The sequence below is a fragment of the Periplaneta americana genome, chromosome 16 (genome assembly GCF_040183065.1).
Source record: "Periplaneta americana isolate PAMFEO1 chromosome 16, P.americana_PAMFEO1_priV1, whole genome shotgun sequence".
NCBI classification, from domain to species: Eukaryota; Metazoa; Arthropoda; class Insecta; order Blattodea; family Blattidae; genus Periplaneta; species Periplaneta americana.
In genome coordinates this window covers 70,556,524-70,574,751 of record NC_091132.1, presented here as the reverse complement: position 1 = coordinate 70,574,751, position 18,228 = coordinate 70,556,524, and positions in this window count along the sequence as shown.

Sequence of the window (18,228 nt, the reverse complement as noted above, 5' to 3'; positions counted from 1 at the left end):
AAATAGTCACCATAATTCAATGGAAACATATAGCAAGTAATATAAAGTATACACATTCAAACTAAATGATATGTCAATCTTCATTAAACTATGGTATTTACTTAACTTTAATTCTTGCTTTCTCCGTTTTTAATAAATGGCGCTTGGCCCACTATGGCTCTGAACCTTTCAATTCATGTTTTAGTTACACTGCTCCGCCGATTTAGTAGAATGCGTTTGAGTCTAAAGAAAATAGAAAACCGTACAATGTGGTCTGTTGTGACGAGAATCCAAGCCCCCGTATAACTGTAAGGCATCATGTCACAAACACGTTCACGCCTAAATATTTTTGACAACGTACTAAATATTATTCAAGGCCTAGAAAAACAGCACAATTTTAAGGATATTACTCGAGCCTTTAAGGTAATATTTATTTACTTATTTATTTATTTATTTACTTATTTATCTATCTGTTTATCTATTCATTCACTCACTCACTTATTTACTTATATATTTATTTACTTATGTATATATATGTATTATTTAGTTTATAAATATATATATTCTAGAAAATACAATTAACATTGTATCAGATTAACTTTTTATAATGAATTAACAATTCTTAAATACTAATTCCCATATGGTCTCTGTTTGCCTGTCCATAATATTCCGCGACTTTCATGCTCTACCGCTTGTCGATTGTAGGGGACTTGCTCCATGTGTTATATTTAAGTAGGTGAAGATTTACTTTCTAATATAACGACGGAGCAGCGTAATTGTAATTGGACGTTATCATAGGAGATAAATTAGTTTCCCTAGTCCGACATACTCATAATATGAATAGAGACTTGTTTATTACCAGCGTTAAACTTGTACTTAGATATGTGGAATGGAAATGCTGCTTTGCATAATACAAGAACTAGGTCTTATTTCGGATTTTACATTGTAGTAGGTACCACGCCAACAATTTTTATCTATGTTCACTTCATTTACTCGACTCTATACCTTGAAAATGCGGCATTGCATCGTCATGCCAACTTGGCAATGAAGAGACATAATGTCTGCTTTTGGACAAAAAGTTTCGCTACTCGTCACATAACATACTTCTTACTATGTATGCTTTCCTCTGGTTCGGCAATCTATCGATTTCCAGTACCACTTCATACACATACAATACATAGGCGCCGACTTCTTTGAAATTTTGGGAATGTGGGCAAGACTCTACACAAAATTCTTGAGAGTCTACCGCTGTGAGTAACGGTTAGTATGTCTGACTGTAAAACTAGAGGGCCCGGGTTCAAATTCTAGTTGGGACAAGTTGCCTGATTTTGTTTTAATCCATTAAGAGGAGATGCTGGGTAACTTTCGGAAATAGACTCGGTAGAAGAACACAAGAAGGAGAGAATTGTTGCAGCAAATTTTAAAATATAGAGAGAAACGGAGTCACCACCAAACATAAGGAGAATATTTGGAATAAAATTACTACAGTCTATAATTCCACTAATGTAATTTCAAGAGATTGAACAAGACTAAAGTTGTGAAACAAAAAGAAAAGTCAATTCTAAAACCAAACATACAGGGCCTACAAACAGTGCATTATAGGCTAATATTATGCACATAATTATAAATGAAATATTAATACAGATTGTTTTACATATAATTAAAATAAAATTCACCTACACTTTTATTGCAGGAGTATTTATTATTCTTCATTTTTTCACATATTATTTAGCGTATCCTGCACCTATACTTCGTTCCATAATGCCTGATAGGAGAAGTAAATATTGCCGGCAGAGGAGGAGAGAAGTAATTATTGCTATTCAGCCAATAGAAGAGATCTCATTCCATGCTTGTCTTGAAGTTGGGCGGTCTGAAGGGTTCTACTCCAGCTCAACTTCAAGTCAAGCGTGGAATGAGACTCTGCCATTGGTTGAATAGCAATAGTGTACTTCTCTCCTCCTCTGCCGGCAATATTTACTTCTCCTGTCAGACATTATTGAACTAAGTATAGTTTAAATAGCTTTAACTGGATCTATGGCATTTCGTAACCAGAAATTACGTCACCGTTATAGTTTGTCACCTATTTTTCGTCACTAGTTTTTTGGTCATCAAATACATTTTGTCACCATATTTTTTGTCACAGAAGATTTTGTTACGGATGATATTTCGTTATCATATACATTTTGTCATCTTTTTATACTGAGGGAATTTCGTCACCAAAATAATACAGAAAATTACATTTAGGATGTTTTATTATGATTTCAAAACCATCACTGTATAATTATTTTAATGCTCTGTACTATTATAGATTTTGAAATTGCATACATTCATCCTATTTTTATGGAGTTTCAACAGAATTTCCACTGAAGTTGTGACCTATGGCACGTAGGTAACCAAGGATGTTATCTTCTGTTCTATAGGCTTCATACCTATCGACAATTCGTGCAATTCTGTTGTCCAAGGACGTGTATTTCTTCTTTTTTCTGGCCTGCTTCTAATTTCTCAATGTCCTGATGTATCTTTGCAGCCTCCTCCTGTAGCAACTGAAGGACATGGTAAAAAAAGAGATGTACTTTGCCCATTAAAGTATTGAGATGTCTATGCCACGCTTCGCAAGTATTTGTTCTGGGCTGGTTTTCCCTGGTACGAATGTAACAATTCCATGTATTTGGAGAGAACATGAGCTGCTGCCTACCTCAGCCACGTCTATGACCATAACATAATTATTCTCAAAGTAATCGAAGAATGGGGTTTTCTTGGAGAATATCGAAGCGTGAATTACATAATTCTCTGGTACAAAGACCAAGTCCCTCTGTTTGAATACGTATAATTTTGTATAGGTATCATCAAAGGAAGCGACACGAAGGGGGGGGGGGAATTGTGGTAGCGAATAGTAATGAGGAAATTAAATTGGTGGAAAAATATGGTGGTGACAAAAGTGTTTTGGTGACAAAATATTGTGGTGACAAAAGTGAATCGGTGACAAAATGTAATATGTGACGAAATCACCGGATGACGAAAAATCGGTGACAAAAATTCCGGATCACGCTTGAACTGACAAAAATCTTAGATTAAGAAGAGATGATCTCGAATTAATGTTTGTACAAACAAAAATTTCAGTTCATCTTGCTGAAATTTAATGTCATTACAACAATGTGTTGTATCCGGGAATCGAAGCTCTTCCTGGCTTAACATAACATCAGGTATACCACAGGGTTCGGTACTCGGACCATTGTTGTTCACAATATATGTCAATGATATTACATCTCTTGTTAGGCATTGTAACTATCACTTGTATGCTGACGACCTTCAATGCTACATCTCTTCCCGCTTAGACCGAATAAATGACGCTACAGATAAATTGAACGAAGACATTGACTCGATTGTGACATGGACAAAGAAATTCCATCTTAATATCAATCCTGGAAAGACACAAGCAATTATATTAGGACACAAACGGCAAACCGACGTTGTAAAGCACCTCTACATTTCCCCCGTTAAAGTAAGTACAGTGAATATCCCTTTCAGTTCTTCAGTAAAAAATCTTGGCATTCACATGGATAATAATCTCAACAGGGACATGCAAATCACAGAAACCTGCAGAAAAGTATATTCTATTATCCATGTGCTAAAAAGGATAAATGTTCATCTTGCCTCTTGCTTAAAAAAGTCTCTTGTGCAGACGCTTGTATTTCCCTATTTTGACTATGCTGACATTTTACTGACTGACCTTTCCAGCGACAACAAAACGAAACTTCAACGTGCTCATAATTTGTGTGTACGTTTTGTAAGCAATGTTCGTAAATATGATCATATTACCCCATCCCTGGAAACAATAGGTTGGCTTAAACTAGATAAGAAAATAAATTTACATTCACTTCTCCTTCTCTTCGAAATCTTTAACTCTTCTATTCCTTCGTACCTGTCGTCTCGCTTCACTTACCTTTCTTCCCACCACAATCTGAACACACGCTCTCGCCATGAAACAATACTAACAATACCATCCCATCGCACCTCCTCATACTCATCCTCTTTCACAATAGCCCTGCCAAGACTCTGGAATTCGTTACCTGCTAGCATCAGGGACTGTCGAAATAAAATTGAATTCAAACGCAAACTTACTAGGCATTTGGTCAGTAATTGAGACTCGTTCAGACATGGTTTCTTGTAAATAGTTCTCTTAATCTATCACAAAATATTTCAATATCCGGTAATTTCATCACTATAGAATTTTGTTATTGAAGGTTTAATTTGTAATTCAGTAAATACAAAAATATTTTTTGTTCTTAACTTCTATGATAAAATGTCTAGCTTTCATTAATCAGGTAATCTTATCGTACTTTAATTTTTATTGTAATTGTAAATTTAATATTAATTTTAATTTTATTGTTCATATTATAGTTGTAATCCCCTGGTAGAGGGGCAGAGAAGGCCTGACGGCCTTATCTCTACCAGGTTAAATAAATAAATACTAATATTAATACATATCAGATCAGCTATTTATGCAATTTTCCTTCACAGAATATCTTTTGTGTAGTCTACATTGCAGAGAGTCTTTATGATTTCCTTTCCGTATATTTCAAGGAAATATAAACAGAAATGTCATAAATAACATGTTTAAGAATTTAATTATCGTAAAAGCATACACTAAATTACTATGAGTCATTTAATTTCCAACGATTATTTTATGTTATAGTTGAGTGACTACCAAGATTACAACGTTTAGCATTCATATTAGTACATGATTTATTGAAGTGCATGTTTCTAGGAATTGTTCCTAGTCGAAATGAAGGGAACCTAAATGAATTATGACGTCACTTCTTGCAGTTTCCACTGTGTTTTAATTAGCGAGGACGTTTAGTACTGGTGCTGACAGTTGCGACGTCGCGTGACGTGAGCAAGCCCGCCCGCGTTCCTGGTGCAGAATTTGTGTGTTTTTGAATTTATATTAATGAGTGGAAAGTGTTCGAAGTCAAATCCTCTTAGTGTCGCTCCTATTCCCGCAGGCAATTTATATTAAAACCCTCACTTGACTTCCTTCCGGTACAAGAAGAATCTCACGTCAGTTCCGGTGGCCGCTAGGCAATGCTTAACTCAGACTTGGTACGATTTCCCTGCCCTTTGCAGTTAGTTTAAGACAACGGGAAGTATATTATATTAATATATATGAGCTTGAGGATAGCTCCACACTACAGTGATTACGAGTTCACTTCCTATTTCAACATTATCTTCTGATGCTTAAATTTTTGACACAACTCATAAATGTTAATTAAATATTACGGCTCGTAATATGTATGTAAAAGTAATTACTTGCAAGGAAGAAAATTGTCGATCGGTTTTAAGAGTTGGTGGTGAAAGACCATTTCGTCTGCAAGGGGGTCCACACCTGTGAAGTAACGGTTAGCGCGTCTGGCCGCGAAACCAGGTGGCCCGGATTCGATTTTCGGTCGGGGCAAGTTACCTGATTGAGGTTTTTCCGAGGTTTTCCCTGACCCAATACGAGCAAATGCTGGGTAACTTTCGGTGGTGGACCCCGGACTCATTTCACCGGCATTATCACCTTGATAAAGCATAGTAAAATAACCTACTAAAATTTAAAAAATCTACAAGGGAACCGTTAAAAAATTATTTGGTTGTATGCCTAATTACTGTTTTTTATCTAATGCATTTACATTTACATTGATAAACGATTTGGTGTATCTTCTATACCAGCGGTTCTCCAGCTATGATACGTGAACCACCGGTGGTACGTGAACCACGGCTAGGTGGTATTGTTCTCGCCAAGCTTAGATGACTCACACCACTCTGCTGACTCGTGCCTTACCTAAAATGTAATAAATCATATGGTGCATGCCTGTTAGTAATGCAGCGTTGTCACATTATGACTCTGAATTACCCCAGTGGCAAGTACGCTGTTTTTTTTAAACAGAGAAATTAGTAGTTGTCTCTTGCGGCAAGATAACCTGACCTCTCTACTCGGGCTGAGGCCGTCTATGTTTGGCAACGCTATTATAAAGCAATTCAGTTATCGGACGCGGCCAACTGCATAACATAAATGTCGAGAATATGTTGATGTGTGAATTATGCCAGGTGAAAAATACAATGCGTGCAGTTCTGCGTTGTGTAACTTTCTCCATTCTCCTGTAACTTCATCCCTCTTAGTCCTAAATATTTTTCTAAGCACCTTATTCTCAAACACTCTTAGCCTCTGTTTCTCTCTCAAAGTCAGAGTTCGAGTTTCACAACACTACAGAACAACCGGTGATATGACTGTGTAAAGTAGTAATTGGTTGGTAATAAGTAATAACTAATAACTTTATCAAACAATGAAATCGATTAACTGAGTTATTTGTTTTATTTAATTAAATCTCTATATGTATATTAACATATTGTTTACTTCTTCCGTTTCCACATTAGGTGAAAAGGGGAATATAATTTTTACCCACTTATAGCCGAGTGTGAAACATGGGCAATATTTGAAACATTGCTAACCTCTGCAGTAAAAGGAAATGCCTCATTTTTTTTTCCAGCTTTCTTAGAAATAATGTTTTGAGAGAAGTGGACAAATATGTAAAAATGGGGGAATAGATTTTAAATAATAATTATGATGTTCTGTTACTAATAGTAATGATATTTTAGCAGCTTTAACAGACTGTGCCCCCTTCCGTTCTCTAATATACGAGTAGTATTTAGAATTAGAAAACATTAGCTTATCCTTTAATACTATAAAATGTTGTACATTTTACTTCGAATAAGCATAACTATTATAAGAAACGTGACTTTACTCTGGTATTGAAAAGGTAAAGGGGAGTTTATATGATAATTTTTTCATTTATGTGACAATAATATGAGTACTAGATGCTTCGCATATAAGCTCGGCATTAAAAATCTGTACATATATTTTCATATTATTACTAACTTAATATCCGAAATAACTGTACGCTATGTTGGATCTAAACATTCTTCTATAGTTCTGAACAAAAAAGTGTATGAAAAATAAAAGTAAAAGGCTAGGTTCAATAACTTATGATAATTTCTTGTCAGTTGAATTGAACTCTAATACAAAGAGACGGAATATAAAATACCAGTACGGAAGTAACTAGATGCCATTCATAAAGAAGAAACTAATGACATTAGAGCTACAGAAGAAATGCAGCACTGAAAGAAAAATAAGAAAGGTGATAGTACTTTGACGCTTCGAACCTGCAAGTGCTCACGGATGAATAATTATCGACATAAATTGACTTTCTAATATAATGCAGAAGATGACTCAAGATTCTCTATAAGAAAACTGTGAACTTCATGCTTTTGACAGCTTGTTTCCAACCCCTCTCTATTCTTTTATGAGCTATATTTTTATCCTTCTCTGGTCTGAAAGATTTAAATAAAACAGACCATTTTAATGTCTTACTTCCTGTGAATCCGAATATTTCGGAAGTGCAGTTGACCTATTTTTGGTTTTGGCAGACTTGCCAAACTGTTTGTGAAACTTGGCTACAAAATGACTACAAAAGTCTTCACCCTGCAACCGTACTTAACGGCGAGCATGGAATCGTATGCAATGTACGTTATTATTATTATTATTATTATTATTATTATTATTATTATTATTATTATTATTATTATTATTATTATTATTACCGAAATCATGGTAAAATAATCCTAAAACTCACACCTCTATTCATAATTATTGTTATATTTAGCTGAGAACTATTTCTTAATAATTTCTACATAGTTTCCGTTATTACTGTACAGAAAACGACAAGTTCATGTATAAATTTATTACATTTTCTTTAATTTTTAACCTCTAACTAGTCCTTTTACATTGAAGTAGAGTGTAACTATAAGATGAATCTTATGCTTATCAGTATTCTAATATTTAATGTCAGAAACATTTGCTCTGATGAATACTGAACTACTTCAAAGCAGTGCTGTCGATCGATCAAAATATTTAATTGATTAACTATTTCAATTTAATCGATTAATCGATAGATTAATCGAGTTTTGATCGAGTTGAAAAAATGTTAATATACTGTGATTCACAATTATTCTTAAATTTAACTTGTGTTCGGTGATAAGCATAAGTATTAAATATTGTATATCTGTATAACTATGACTGTTACATTTATATACTGTCGTTATATTACAAACAACTATTTTAATTACGTACTAACATATTTATTATGAGGCTTATAATTTATTGTGTCAATTCCTCATGGAAAGTTTGAGACAAACATAAATAACAAAAAATATGAAGACTCACCTAGTTAATACTGCTTCATCCATGATTTTAAACATGTGAGTGCATTCGCATGCTCCGAATTAAGTGCCGCTCTACGTTTAGTAACAATGTTTCCTGCATCACTAAACAAGATTTTTTTTCTGTCAAGCACTTCTCCACGATCGTTCAATTTAAATCCAAACGTCTCATCAAGTTTGCCTCTCAAATTCTCATATGACATAATGGAGTTTGCACTTTTCACAGACCACAGAAAATTGATTTTTTTTCTTTATCAAACTAAACACACAATCGTCATATACAAACTCAGTACAGAAAATGCAAGCACCTGCAAAAGTACAGCGGTCGAAACAGAAGACTGGCCCCGATTGCAATTCGAATTACCAGATTTTAGAAAAAGAAGAAGATAGTTACGGTCTCAGTTTCACACAGTGTAGACATGGCTGTTTTATAAGGGATGAGGGAGACGAATCCCAGAAAAGTATGTATTTCTTATGCTAGGAAGATGAGCTGACAACAAGGTGGAAGTTTTCTTGAAAAACCATAAAACTTAATAAGGGTTTCGCATTGTGTTTCAACTTTCAATAGAGGTAGACTAGGTCGCTGTCCTCATATCTTCATCTCTTTCTGAAGTGTTTGTGCAAAGATTTTCCCTACGTTACCTGGTTTACAGTTAGAAAATAACAGTACAGTTGTACCTTTAAGTAAGCAATTTCCGAGAGGGAAATATTGTCGAAATTCTTAGTATGGGTTTGTATTAACAAAATAATAATTAATATGAACTACAACCGATTAATTTCAATCGACTCGATTATTCGATTAAATATTTTGATCGATTAATCTTACAACAGAATTTGATCGATTAATCGATTAGGTTAGTTGATTAAATCACACAGCACTACTTCAAAAATAATTTATATTTGTGGGGAATACGAATAGAGGATTTTATACCTTGAGTTCCGCCCATCCTAATGCACTCCGAATTAAAAATAATGGCACTGCCACTGTCCTGAAAGAACACGAGGGTGAAATATGGCGAGCATAAAATATTCAAATATGAATAGTATGCAGGATTGTATAACTATGACTATTATAGTTGACGTTCTGTAATAGATGTTTAAGCTGTATGAGATTGTAGCCAGTATCTCGCAAGTTCACACGGCTGTCAGAATAAAAATTATGTCATGTCGACAATCTCTCAGCCAGGAACCCCACAGCTCATCACGGATATTCGTCAATTGATTCATAAGTTATGAGAGGGGGACAAATCGACGTCGCCCACGATACGTGGGAGCTATGCTAATAGATGGGGGCCATCGCGGTAACATCTCTCTCGGAGATATCTCCAACCCCCGTGTCACAAACGTACCCCCCGGGCCTGATATAAATTGGGCCGTCCGTGGTGGAAATTAAGACGTCATCAAGAGACATTGTTCTTGTTCTTCTCCCTTCTGCTGCATCACATGACACTTCGCTGATATGGGCCCATATATTTTATTAGTGGGGTTCCGTGACATGCACAAGGGAGGGTTCACGTGGGGGTGAAGTACCGACTGTGCAGGAAAATAGGAACCAAGCGGTGATAAGCGTCTTCGTCTTATTTCAGATTCTACTTTCATAAAATACGTAAATCGCTGGTAATAAGAACCAATCTATTATCAATTTTACAGATTATGGCTGGCACTTGTGAAGCGTCAACTAAACGGTTGCCATCGTTATGATCATCATCAACTACAGGTATTAGAGGAAAGTGTCGCACGATTAACATAAAGCGATACTGATTAATTGTTGTGTAGAGCTTTAAAACAGGTAATTAAATTTGGACATATCCGCGATGAATTATACAATCTGATCGGTTTTGAGTATGGATAATATTAATTTATTATTATAAAGCTATTATGATAGTAGGAAAATTTTTTTGCTGGTTATATTATGATTAAAAGATGGGAGTTTCCATATATGACAATCAACGATGCATAATCTGAAAAGACAAATGAAAATCGTAGATGATTAAAATGGCTACTACAAATCAACAGCGGGCACAATGTTTTCTTTGGTATGCTAAATTTGAGAGTGTTGAAAGAGTTCAAAGGGAATTTCACGTGAGTATGGTGTGCGTAATTTACCCAAATAAGATTCCATAATGTTGTGGTATCGAACATTTGTAGAAACAAGTTCTGAGTTAAAAAAAACATGCAGGAGGTCGCAGGCGAAACTCAGTTCGAGAAGCAGCTATCTCTTGGCTTGGTCCCCAAACTCCCCAGATCTAACCCCTCCTGACTTCTGCGTGTAGGGTTTTGTTAACGACATTGTCTATTCACAGAAACCCAGGAACATTGATGATCTGAGAGTAAAAATTACTGAAGCTATTATGTTACAACGGACATGGGCTGAATTGCATCATCGTTATGAGTTTCGCAGCTTGCGCAATGGGTGTCATGTTGAGCTCTGAGGAATCTCCCATCTTTCAGTATTGCATGCACAAGTTTCAGTAAATAAAGTTCAGTAGTAAATGTTTCACGGTGTTTTTATTTTATCCAAACTCACTCTGTATAAAATTTTGAATTTTTTGGTAATGATAATTTGCAGAATAAATAAAATAGGAATTGTTCGATGTAAACATAGGATTGTCATAGTGACTAATTCTACTGTTTGAAGTAGTTGTTTGAATTTAAAGTAAGTTTAATCCTAATATAACAGTGTTCTGTGTTTTGTTATTACCAGTGTTGTTTAATGGACAATGCCACTATGATCAGGGAATTTACGTCACTACCCAGCAACGTCAGTGGTTAGCTATCTATGTCAATGACCATAAATCTCTGAGTGACGCGACGTTGTAAACTTGAATTGAAAATAAAGAAGTTTATACATTGATCGATTAATAACGTTAATGATCAGTTCTAACTGAGCAATGTTAATACATGAAGGAAATAACTACAATATCATCTCAAAATATATCTATGTATTTCGTCTCGGATGTGCTGGCAGGCATTGATGACGCGCTCCTGTAATGCTTGTATATCATTGACGGTGGCCAAGTTACAATACTCGCTCCTCCATATCGGGCGTACGAATAGTAAGCGGTGTCATCATTTCATAACAAACGAATTGCCTGTCTTGTTGGAGGAAGTGCCTTATCTTCAAAGGCTAAAAATGTGGTTCATGCATGACGGAACACCTAACACAGTCATTCAATGGGCGATGGATTGGTCGAGGAGGACCAGTACGTTGGCCTGCTCGTACCCCTGACCTTAATCTCTTGTATTTTTGGTTGTGGGGACACTTGAAGGCTTTAGTGTATGATGTACAAGCACTACAGGAGCGCGTCATTAATGCCTGCCAGCACATCCGAGACCAATCAGAAGTGTTTCAAAGAGTGCGTGATTCCCTAAGACGAAGGGTGGATTACTATGAATGGACATCACATTCAGCACCTCCTATAGCGATGATGAACAAGTGTTCAAAGCTCTTAGGGTATGAGTTTTAGGTCCCATGTTTTTGTTAGATTTTTCTTCTAGCTTTAGTGCATACTATCTCCTCTCAAAATATGGAATATTTTAACACCCTGTATATATGTATGTAAATATATACATAGGGTGAACCGTAAGTAATGAGATTAATTTCAGAGGGTTGTACTTTGAGATATTTCAAACAAAAAAGTTAATACAATTTTGTTCATTTTATTTTTTTTTTCTTTTCGAAATAAACATTATTTTATATGACACATTTCATAGCGTGTTTTGGTAAAGCCATTTAATTCAATTCCCAATATGTTCAGTCAGTTTAAGAGAGCAGTGTATTATGATAGTGAATGATTGAAAGAATTTTAGTTTTGTCCTTTGAATGTGCAGGAATTTGATCCGAACAAATGTAACTTTCCGTTCTGAAAAGGAATTTTGAAATGTTGATTGGGAATTAAATCAATGTCATTCCCAAAACACGCTATAAAATGTTTATTTTAAAACAATTTTTATCTCGGAAAGGAAGCAAACCCGAGTAAAACTTTATTAAACTTTGTTAGAAATATCTCAAAGAACAACCCCCTCAAATTAATGAATTACTTATGGTTCGCCCAGTTGTACTTATCTGTTTCTGAATGTAAATTATTTTATCTCCTTCAGAAAACGCTCCTTCCATACCCTGGATCCTCACTATGTTTTGAAATAATATATGAGTTAAAATTGCCTACCTGAAATCCCAGTGGAAAGGGATGTAGCCATTGAAATCAAGTAGTGCCTGAGTTTTATTACACGGAAGGTGCTTGGATCGAATCCCTACGGAGTTTGTCGTAACTAAGTTTACCGCCTCTTCCGTTAGGTATATGTGAGCCATTCTGTAGAAACGACGCCCTTCGCGTCGGGTTTGGATCCCAGCCAGGAGATTCGTGGAGTTTCCTTCCATCACCACGTCCAGAACGACTGTGATGCCCATATATCCGATGGGTATTGGGGTACTGTCCCCTGAGGGTACTCTCCCCCATTGTCAGGGTCTCCCTGAAAGTACACGCAGGCGTGCTTCCACCACAAATCGAGAAATTACAACACGAACGGGGAAGAAAGTGTCATTAGGGCCCTGCGAGGAGATAAACCAGGGCGTCCTACGTGAAGGCTTACACGGGGAACGGTGATGAAGAGTCTTCCATCAAAGTAGACGTCCTGTTGTGTCCTTTTCATATTGAGGCCTCGAGCTTGTAGTCTTATGTCGCAAAAGACATGCTTATCTTCTGAAAATATGATGCAGAACTAAGATAACGGTGCGGACATGAAAGCAACTATATTAAGTGTTAAGAGTCAAAATAATCTCATTTGTATATACAGAAAGTATATGACAGAATGTTACAAAGTGGAGTTCACGCAGGACACCAACATAAACAAAAGAGTCGTTTGCGTTCTAATTTGTGTCCTGTGGAGAAATGGCTACAGAATATTTGGTACCATACTTTATCTACCCTATCCATCTGATACTAGTAACCCAGATTATGTATAATAACACAGAAATACTCATTAACAACATTAAAGAAACAAGTAAGAAAGCTAAGGCCAATCAGTGCGTCAAACAAGGTTGCCTATTATCGCCAGCACTATTTAACTTGTATATCGACGCAGCCATAGATGAACGGCAAAGAAATCTAACAGTTGGACTAAAGATAAATAATCTGTATATTAACACGATCAAATTATTTTTGCAATGTCAGAAAGCGACCTATAGCGTGCTGTCTACAAACTACAAACATATACTTACTTACTGGCTTTTAAGGAACCCGGAGGTTCATTGCCGCCCTCACATAAGCCCGCCATTGGTCCCTATCCTTAGCAAGATTAATCCAGTCTCTATCATTATATCCCGCCTCCATCAAATCCATTTTAATATTATCTTCCCATCTATGTCTCAACCTCCCCAAAGGTCTTTTCCCTCCGGCCGCCCAACTAACACTTTATATGCATTTCTGGATTCGCCCATACGTGCTACATGCCCTGCCCATCTCAAACGTCTGGATTTAATGTTCCTAATTATGTCAGGTGAAGAATACAATGCGTGCAGTTCTGTGTTGTGTAACTTTTTCCATTCTCCTGTAACTTCATCCCTCTTAGCCCAATTATTTTCCTAAGTACCTTATTCTCAAACACCCTTAACCTATGTTACTCTCTCAAAGTGAGGGTCCAAATTTCACAACCTTACAAAGAATAACCGGTAATATAACTTTTATAAATTCTAACTTTCAGATTTTTTGACAGCAGACTGGATGATAAAAGTTTCTCAACTGAATAATAACAGGCATTTCCCATGTGTATTCTGTGTTTAATTTCCTCCCGAGTATCATTCATATTTGTTACTGTTGCTCCCAGGTATTTGAATTTTTCCACGTCTTCAAAGGATAAATTTCCAGTTTTTGTATTTCCATTTCGTACAATATTCTCGTCACGAGACATAATCATATACTTTGTCTTTCCGGGATTTACTTCCAAACCTATCTCTTTACTTGCTTCAAGTAAAATTCCTGTATTTTCCGTAATCGTTTGTGGATTTTCTCCTAACATATTCACGTCATCCGCATAGACAAGCAGCTGACGTAACCAGTTCAATTCCAAACCTTCTCTATCATCCTGGACTTTCCTAATGGCATACTCTAGAGCAAAACTACAAACATGTATGATGAATAATCTAAAACTTTGTAATATAAAAACTAAAACGATGGCATTTTTGGGACCAGATCATTTAAATGTAACATATTCACGTCATCCGCATAGACAAGCAGCTGACGTAACCCGTTCAATTCCAAACCTTCTCTATTATCCTGGACTTTCCCAATGGCATACTCTAGAGCAAAACTACAAACATGTATGATGAATAATCTAAAACTTTGTAATATAAAAACTAAAACGATGGCATTTTTGGGACCAGATCATTTAAATGTAACATATTCACGTCATCCGCATAGACAAGCAGCTGACGTAACCCGTTCAATTCCAAACCTTCTCTATTATCCTGGACTTTCCCAATGGCATACTCTAGAGCAAAACTACAAACATGTATGATGAATAATCTAAAAATTTCTAATAGAAAAACTAAAACGATGGCATTTTTGGGACCAGATCATTTAAATGTAAAATTGTCATAGATAAAGAAATTATAGAACAGGTATCATCTTTCAAATACTTAGGCTGCACTGTTACATATTTAAAAAGAACAAGACGTGGATATGAAAATAAATAGATTTCAATGTACTTGTGGAACAATTATAAGAACACTAAAAGATAAAACGTTACCTGAAACAGAACTAATATTTTATAAAACACTTGAAGTCCTATTACTCACTTATGGCTGCGAAAATTGGACATTAAACAGAAATAACGAGAGAAAATTAGAAAGCAGCGAAATGAAATTTCTTCGAAGTGTTGCAGGCCTCACATTATTAGGCAAACAAAAAAGTGACGATATACGTAATAGATTATATACTTTATGAGCGGGTACAAACACAAAAACAAAACTGGTACGAACACATTCAGCGTATGGAATATTATAGATTTCCTAAAATCCTCATGAACTACAATCCTATTGGTAGGAGAAACGTTGGAAGACCTAGAACCCGCTAGATAGATGACATCATCCTTTGAAGTCGGAACAGGCCTTGAAGCCTATACCCTGAAGTTGAAGAAGAAGACGAAGAAGAAGAAGAAGAAGAAGACTTTATCTTCCATTTAGCGAAATGTAAAGATGATATTAATATCTGAAGAACTGATTATTACCACGGCAGGAATGTATTATTCTTCTCTAGGAACTATTACAGAACTGTTTAACCCTCAAGTGGTAACACAAATTACGTTGTAGATAACATCGCTCCCTTTGACCCTGTAATTATTTTTATTTGCTTTTATTCTGCCCTTGGGCAGAAGACTGTGAATGAATTGAAGAATATATTTCAACCACCAATTTGTGAATTGCAGAAATAAATAAACTAATAACACAGTCTAGTATATACAGTCACGAAGCTTGAGTTGTGAGGGTGCTAGGAACAACAGACTGTGCCGATACTATTTCGCATTGTCTGTAATGAGGCGATATTAGCGAACCTAGTGGTTAGCAACTATCTATGGATGCATATTTACTACGTATTGAGCTTCGTGACTGTACATACTAGACTGTGCTAATAATGTATTTCGTAATTATTTTTTTCCTGCCGTCAAATTCGAAGCGTAGCTCATAAAACAGTTATACACACTACGGTATATTTCAACCCACATTCAGTAAAGACACAACAGAGAGTCAGTTTCAAAAGCTGAGCGCAACACTGCTGTGAACCGCGGACTGAGGCGCAAAATGCCGAGGAAAGGATAAGATGTCGTATTCAAAGTGATTCCATTCTGTTTTTGGAAGTGTAATCCGTTGCCATGGACATTCCAAGCCGTGTAGTTTTCTGTGTGGAAATGTGAACGCGCCACTTGTCTTGTAGTGGAGGTACAATCAGTCAGATTGCAGCGGGAAATAAAATATAAATCAAGTGAGATGGGGGTTTTCTTTCCACTCGTATTGCTTTCTGGTGGCGGTATAAGATGGATGTGTGAGGGAGGTACACCCTCTCACAAAACAAGTGTTCGGATATTTGTACATGAAGGGAGACTTTCTGGAAAGAAAGTTATAGGCCTTAAAATCTGAGAGTTTTTCACCGTAGTGTTTTTTAGATCTTTATTTATTAATGGTCAGGAACAAGTTTTTAAACTAGAAAATAAATAATTATTATATTTGTACAATTTGCGCAAAGCTTGTGCAATAGTCTAAATAATTGTACAAAAAGTTAGAATTAATAAGGTTGCTTCTTAGAGTTTTATTACTTTTAATCCATTTTACCATTCTAGGTAGGCCTTGTGTAAGCAGTTTGTTACACCTGTGTTTAGAATGAACTACCGGTACTGAATTTACATCACATTAAAGTACATCTATTTTTATGAGTACTCCAAATATTGAAAAGACTTTGGAAATCAAATTTTTACTGGTTTGCCCGTCAGGATACATTGTTATCAGAGTGCTAACTCTTTTTACTGAAAGGCGATTTCTAATTTCAGTTTCTAACAGAATTCATGTAACTAAATCCTCATTCACAATTTACAGTAAGCTTATATAATGCAATTTTATGCTCGACCGTGCCGAAATGTAGTAATTATACACCTGGTAGCAGTCCTTTAATGCATGTCATTAAAGTACATTTATTCATTAAAGTTCAGGTTTTCCAATCGAAAGACAACTAGGGAAACGTCACGGCGGCTGGAAATCCAATACTGTCGCAGAAGGCTATGTTCTGTTACTATAATATTAGCGTTAATTGTAAATAATATTCAAGTAAATTCAATTTGTCATCTCGGTTTTCAGTGTCGAATTCAATTTCAAGGTTATATCAAGATTAATGTTTATCTTACTCTCTAGATTATATCAAGGTCGTCGACATTCGTTTCCCGGAAAAAATCAATACTTTCGCGTCTGCGCACATCTCACAATTTATGAGGTAGGCTATTGCACTCACATAACTATAACATGGATACTTATGAATAATTTCAAGTTAGAAATATGGTCGAGCATAAAAAGTCGTATGAAACTTGCCTATAATTGTAATTAAGACGCTCGTATGAACATTATGAAACTCGCTTGCGCTCGTTTCTTAAACATCCTCGCGTCTTAATTACTACCATTATAGGTTCGTTGCATAATGTACTATTGCAACATACTGTATAACTAAATCAGTTAAAGGAAACTTTGTAAACATACAGTACATGAATTTTACCAACTCTTTGAAATCTATTCCTGAATATATATTGCTCAGTACGTTTTTGAACACTGCATATTCCATTGACATTTTATTTAAATCTACTGGTTCTCCAGAACTAATTACTTCATACATATCCCTGTTTTAATATTCTTCATAATCATCTTCGTTTATGAAAGTTTTCTCAGGTCCAAAGTGGTTATCGAATTTTGCATTCAAACGTTATCACATTTTTAGAAATCGAGTTGCAAAAGGCGACAAATAGAACTGTGGCTAAACCCTAGTTAGGAATTTACCTGTAGTTCTCAGTTATATGTACGGTGTTATTTGAACGTTAGCATAATTACCAAGCTCGGATTTTTTATCTTAAAAATTAAAATTAAGTTTCTTCAACTCATGTTTTAGGAATTTATAGGATTTTATGGAAAAAAAAAATAAAAATAAGTAACATACTATTGATATATTGCAAAATTATTAGACTTACTAATGTAGGCCTTATTATAACATTATAAGCCTAAATAGTAACCGATTAACGTAGTGATGAAATGTTTCATGGAAATTTACAAATATTAGTACATATTAATAGCATAGCCTATTATGTTTACAACACAGTACCTTTATGAAATTTATACACCAGCAAACCACTCATTTAATTAGTAGCCTACTCCTAACATGACACTGAACAATGAGATATTTTGACAGATTTTCATGAGTAAAACCTCCTCCTATAAATCCCCAAGAAGTGGTCTACTGC